The sequence below is a fragment of the Dioscorea cayenensis genome, chromosome 7, assembly GCF_009730915.1.
Source record: "Dioscorea cayenensis subsp. rotundata cultivar TDr96_F1 chromosome 7, TDr96_F1_v2_PseudoChromosome.rev07_lg8_w22 25.fasta, whole genome shotgun sequence".
NCBI lineage: Eukaryota > Viridiplantae > Streptophyta > Magnoliopsida > Dioscoreales > Dioscoreaceae > Dioscorea > Dioscorea cayenensis.
In genome coordinates this window covers 19,145,682-19,152,528 of record NC_052477.1, presented here as the reverse complement: position 1 = coordinate 19,152,528, position 6,847 = coordinate 19,145,682, and the positions used below count along the sequence as shown (strand labels likewise).

Sequence of the window (6,847 nt, the reverse complement as noted above, 5' to 3'; positions counted from 1 at the left end):
CCCTAGGGCGCTTGCCTTTGTGCCTCCTCGAGTGCAGTGCCATTCTTACGACAAATAAGGGAAGAATGATCAAATAATACTCACAAAACAGCATACTGCAGAATTCCACATGGGCCTGTGGAAATTACCCATGCCTTTTTGGATCTGCGGGGTGTGAAAACCGTACAGTTGTGCACCAATTTTCCAAAAATTCAAATCAAAAGCACCCCTAAGGACTTCCCAAACATGCATAAGATATTAAATCATGAAAATTGACACAACTCAAGATTCTTAATCCAATAAAAACCAGGATTTGTTAAGGAAAGAGGATAAGAAGGGTTACCGATAAAATAGATGATAGTATTCCAAAAATCGGCACGAAATGTAAAAAAAGTCCTCCAAAACAACGGTAAAGGGCCGAAAATATGATCAGGAGTAGTTTTTGGGTGATTGGAGATGAAGAAAAAGAGAATCAACAAAGATTTTTAAAGAAAAACTCGCGTCTCTTAGAATTCTGCGCATCCACACTGGCGTGCGGAAATTACACACGACCGTGGACCCCCACTGGAAAGCTTCACGGGGGCAGGTGCACACCCCTGTGTGCTCTCGGGAAAACACTCACTGCATCTGAAGGCATATATACGGGCGTGTGAAAAATACCCACGCCCGTGCGCCCGACCCACAATGGCAGCCGCACGCCCTGTGGCTGCTCTGGACATCCGAGAAAATTGCTAAGTGTTCCGCACGCCCATGTGGAAATTCCACACAAGCGTGGGCATCCACAAGGCCAACCCATAGGGGCAAGGACATGCCCTTGTGTCTTTTCGGGATGGGGAGAGCTCCTCTGCAGAGATTCACACGGGCATGTGGAAATTACCCATGCCCCTGCGATTTTCACAAGGTTGCCCACAGTGGCGAGTCCACGCCCCTGTGTGCTTTCGGGAAAGTCTGCCAATCTCTGCAGGACTTCACATGCCCGTGTGGAAAATACCTACAGGCATGTGATAATCGCATGGTCGTTCACACGGGTGAGTCCACGCCCCTGTGTCTTCTCGGGATGAGCTCGCAATACAAAACCACAGTCGTGTGTTAATTCCACATGGCCGTGTGGTTTCTCTGGATCCTTAGAAAACTCTACAGGCCCTGCAAAAAATTTCTGAACATGCTTACACACTCAGAGCCTGCCCCAATATGCAATTTATACCAGTGAAAAACATGAGAAATAGCTCAAACGACCAAAACATCGCCAAATTCACAAGAAAACACACGATGAACTTGAAGACCCACAATAAAATCGCAGTACAAGTATATAAAAATCAAGACACCAACACTCAACACTTTATTTATTCAAACACTAAACTAACAAATTATAAAAATAGTAAACACTTGGGTTGCCTCCCAATAAGCACTTGTTTAACGTCACTTACCTTGAAGTAGCTTGTCTTACCTCACGGGGGCTCATAGATGAAAGTTGCTCTCTTACCTATGGCTTGGAAACATGATGAGCAAAATCTCTTGAGGGTAGAGGGTGAATTATTGAGCTTGGGACTGCCTAGCAATGATTCACCCATTTTGTTCAGTTCACGCATGTCTCCAACAGCCTTGGTTACTCTTCAATCTAAAGGGATAAGGGATCCTTGGCTTGAAAGGTAGAGGTGCCACCTCCTTCTCTTTGCTTGTTCCCTCTTCAACCTCTATAACCTCGGGTGTGTGTTCATTTGACTTCTCACTTGGAAGCTTACTGTCGACCTCACGACCACTCTCAAAGTGATCACCTTCACATGCTCTCTAGGGTTGGTCTCGGTATTGCTCGGCAAACTTCCATGTGGCCTTTCCGGAAAGGACTTAGCAAATTGCCATCTTGATTTTCAAGATTATGTAAGGAGGTGGTATGGTTATGAAGTGTAGCCTCAATTGATCCGAACCTTGTATTTGACGATTGCATGAACCTAGTTAAGGCCTTCTCCAAATCAGTCATTCGGGTCTCCAAATCTGACACATTTTTTCCACATTTGGGCCTTGTTGTGGGAAACCTGGTGGCCCCATGGCCTTTTGTGGACCTTAGTTGCTCCATGAGAAATTGGGATGATTCTTCCAACCCGTATTGTAGGTGTTGCTATATGGGTTCCCTTTAGTCCTCTTGCTATTACCTACAAAATCGACGTTCTCAACTGAAGATGCATCACCAATAGATATTGGGTAATCGGAGAGAGCATGTTCTCCACCACACCCGGTGCAAGTAATCACGGCCTCTACTCTATTTGAAGTTAGAAGATCTAACTTCTTACTCAATGATTCCACTTGAGCCGCCAACGAAGTCACTCCATCTATCTCATGAAGACCGGCCACCTTTTTCTTCTTCCTGGCATTCCATTGGTAGCTGTTTAACCCCATTTCTTCAATTAATTGGCGGGACTCACTGGGGGTTTGCTACCTAAGCTGCCTCCTGTTGCCACATCCAAGAGTTGCCTTGTACTCAGATTCAGGCCATTTTAAAAGGTCTGAATAATCATCCACTCCGGGAATCCGTGTTGCGGGCACTTTTGTAGGAGCTCCTTGAACCTTTCCCACATCTCAAATAGAGACTCCAATTCCAATTGTACAAAGAACGAGATCTCATTCCCAAGCTTTGCAGATTTTCCTGAAGGGAAATAACGGCCAAGAAAAGCTTCTACCATCTCCTCCTATGTGGTAATTGATGCTCTAGGTAATGAGTGTAGCCACTGCCTCGCTTTACCTTTCAAGGAAAATGGGAAGGCCCTCAACATGATGGCATCATCCGTTATCCCATTTATCTTCAGTATATCACACACCTCGGCCAAACCATTGAACTGCGCGGATTACTGCAACATATGGATGAATACCGGCTTCAGCTCGAAGTTCTGAGCTGTAATCATGGGACGCACAATGCTTGATTGTGTCCCTAATACTCAAGGTCTGGCATAATCGGATAATATCCACTGCTGCTCATTCTGTTCTGCCATGTTTTCAGATTCTTCTACTTCCAAATAAGCTAGAATAGAGTGTTTTTGCACAGGTTCTTTCCTTTTTCTTCTAAGTGTACGTTCAAGCTTGGGATATCCTTCAATTAGTATGGAGGGATTCCCTCGGGTCATAACCTAGAGCTGCACCAAAAGAAAGGAAATAAAATCAGAATGATGATAGAATAAGAAAATATGAAATAGAATGAATAAATGAATAACTCAGAAAAACAAAGTGCAAAGTATCTCTAAACGACTACTCCCCGGCAACGGTGCCAAAAACTTGACGCGTTCGAATATGTGTGTACACCGTAAGTGCACGTGTGTCGAAGTAATAATCCCAGATGAGTGTGTAGCATATCCATAGAGAGTAGGGAATAAAGACACTTAAATTGTTTTTTAAATAATGTGGAAGATTAATAGTGATATGTGTGACAAGATTCAATTCTCAAGAGTAAAAAACAACAAGAAAGAGAGCACGAGTAAAGTAGAAGGTAAGGCAATCGATAAAGATGGGATACCCAGATATTGTTCCGCCTAGGACAATCGTTTCAAGTGCAAGAAACCTCTATTATGCTTCCTAATTAATGCAATAGTGTGTCGTGGAAATCCTTAATTACATAGTCCCAAATCTAAGGTCAACCATGCCTTGGTCTTGCTGATGAGGTCAGAGCACTTGTTAGTGTGGGTGGTTGGGACCGATTATTCTCCATTCAGGAGCCCATCAGGCGAGATATCACCTTGGAATTTCTTGCCTCATTTTCTTTTGATCGTGACACAGTTGATATCAGGTTTGATGTTTCCAATGCCATTCATTTCCGTGCTTTCGGTCAGCCGCATAGGATGTCTTTGACCCAGTTCTCGATATGTCTCAGATTATACGATCATAACTATGCTGATACTATCGAGTACACTGAGCTCCTCACCGATTATCCTTATATTCTCACTCCAGGCTAGGTCTTCCATGATCTATACGGTGGTCGACAGTATTCCGCAGGCCAGTCTAAGGCCTCATTGCTTACTCTACCGATGCACAGGTACATCTATGCTGTTCTTAGCAGGTCTGTGACAGGTCGGGGGGATGGTACTGGTTCACTTCGCATGGCAGATCTTTTGTACCTCCACTCTATTGTCCATGGAGTCCCTCTCCACTTTGGATGTGGTTGCCGACTACTTTCGTCATCAGAGTGCATATTTGCGATTGGGAGCATTGTTTGCAGGACCCTACATCACTCGTCTTATGATCAAGATGGGTCTTATCAGCTCGATCAGAGGCGAGGAGAGAGTCAGTAGTCCAACACCATTGGGTTTGGCTACTCTCCGTTTGATGGGCATTGTGAGACGTACATGCTCGGGCGGATATGCACTCGTAGAATCGTCATCTCGGGATGATGGGGAGCCTGTTGAGGCTATAGAGGCACCACCTGCAGCCGAGCCCATAGTCACCGAGGCAACTCCGACAACATCAGCTGATCATGAGTTATCTTTCTCTTTAGTTCACGAGCGTCTGGCTCGACTCGAGGCTGCCGTTGCTACCTTCCTTGAGAACCAGTGGATTATGGAGCGCCTTGATCGTATTCAGCAGACACTTGACGAGGAGGTCTCATCCACTTCTATGCCAGCACCAGCACCAGCTCCAGATACTGACGCTTGAGGCATCACACTCATGAGACTATTATTTTAGTTTCTTGCTCTTAGTTGCTTTGTTAGTCGTATTTAGGCTTTTGTACTCAGAAAGGCTTCACCTTCTGAGAGTTATCTTCTTGTCTTTCTTTTGTGCGAGTATATGCTCTATTATGTTATTTGTGTGAACTCATATTTTCTTTTACATTTTGTTGAGCTTCACTGAACCCCTTATATTCCATGCAGATGGCCTTGAGAGTTATCTTGATGGTGTTTTAGTCATAGACATGATCATGTGATGTTGTCACATGGTCGTGTGAGCTTCACAATCTATACAACATGCCCATGAGTTAGACTTCACCAAACGATTAATGAGGAGTTCAGGGAAGTATTGTTTTACTTGCATTCCCACACACATTATGCTTCCATTGCTATTATTTTTATTGTGCTTGCATGCGTACATTGACGACAATGTACATCTTAAGTGTGGGGGAGGGTTCACCTTATACATGACTTTTACTTGTGTTTTCATGGGCATACTCTTGTTGCCAATGAAGGTTCACCTTAGGGTTAAGAGTTTAATTCTTAGTTTTTGGAGGTTATAAACATGGATTTTATTATGCTCTAGTTTTCATCCAATTCTATTGAATATTTTTTTCTGATTGCTCTTTGTGCACTTTTCTCTCTCATTAGACCTATGAAGACTCTATTCATTATGTTTGGGACTTTAGTGTGCTAGTTTTTATTTGAAAAAAAAAATTGGAAATTGTTTGTTGTTTGTACATAGGGGGTGGAAAGGGCTACCACCCATGATGTACGTAGCTACTCTCATAAGTCGGATGCTTGTTATGCCCTGATGAGAGAAAGAGCTATCTCATGGGATGTGTGAAAGCTACCATCCTTGGTAGAAAGAGCTACCACATCTAAAGTGTGAAAGCCACTTGGGAGGCATCTTGGGAAAGGGCTACCTTGGAGGTTGTGTGAAGCTACTACCTATTCTTTGTGTTTATAAATAATTCCGATGTTAATAAGAACCTTGTAGTGGACATAGTGTTGACATGAGTTGAGTTTTTTTTTTTCACACACACACGCATTCGGATTTTATCACTTTCATTTTTAATTGGATTGTTTGCTAGAGAATTGATTGTTTTCTCTAGTGTTTAACTCTCTCCATGACTATAGAATTTTATTCTTGTACTCTTTTGGTGAACCTAAGATCAAGCACTTCTCTTTTCTTTCCATGAGTTTAATGTTTAATTTTGCTTGAGGACAAGCAAAAGCTTAAGTTTGTGGGAGTTTGATAAGTGCTTGACTAAACATATTTTTATATATGTTTTACATGCATTGAGCATCATTTTTACCATGGTTTATGTCTCATATTGTGTATTTGGTGTTCTTTTATGCATATAGGTTGTGAATGCCTTGAAGAGTAAAAAAGAAGCAAAGATAGGCTATAAATACACAATGTTCGGAGTTCTTGTTCAATTCAAGGACCAAGACACATGAGGAGTTCATAAACATGGAGATGTGTGCCAACATCTAAGAAGATTCAAGTCAATTCACTAGTTGGAAGGGTACAATGGCAGCCACATCTTCATGTTCCTTCTCTTTGTGGAGATTGCAAGACCTCTAAAAAATATGTCGATGAAGAAAAGTTTTACAGCCTACCACATGGATGTGTGCCCGGACATGCGGACGCACTATAGCAGTATTGTAACAAAATTACTGTTCACGCGCCCGTGTGGAATAATTTTGCTCGCCCTCGTGGAAATTCCTGCAGCCCACGCGGCCGTGTGGAAAATCCACATGGGCGCGTGAGGGCACGTGACAGGCACGGTTTTGGGCTTTAAATAGGCCGTTTGCCATATTTTTGATGGACTTTTGGCGAGGGTTTTCGTGAGCACTTTGAAGGCAAGGCGGCTAGGGTTTTGGAGGAGGTCTTTGGTGATATTATGGGGCATCCATCACCAACTTTGATCGATCTTCTCTCCCTCATAGCATAGAGGGAGCCTTCGGCGACCTAGCTTCGGAGAAGGATTCTTCAAGACATTGGGTGACCCATCAAGGCCATCATCACGAATTTAAGGGGGTTTTACTTCATGATATTCATTGTTATTCATTGTAATAATCATTGTTTTGTAACTTGCTTCACGGAGGGCTAAACCTTAGTAGGTATTTAGGCATGTGAAAACTAGGATCTATGTTTTTATAATGATTTGCTTTGTGTTTCTATTAAATCCTAGTTAATTTGAGTTTTAATCTTG

General features: G+C 42.9%; 1 non-coding gene across 1 annotated transcript; it reads left to right on the top strand.

The window, feature by feature from the left end:
* Positions 1 to 2,502: 2,502 nt before the first annotated feature.
* On the top strand, positions 2,503 to 2,609 carry LOC120265990. Its single transcript, XR_005537834.1, has one exon. It is a non-coding gene; the product is annotated as a small nucleolar RNA R71 (small nucleolar RNA).
* Positions 2,610 to 6,847: the final 4,238 nt, after the last annotated feature.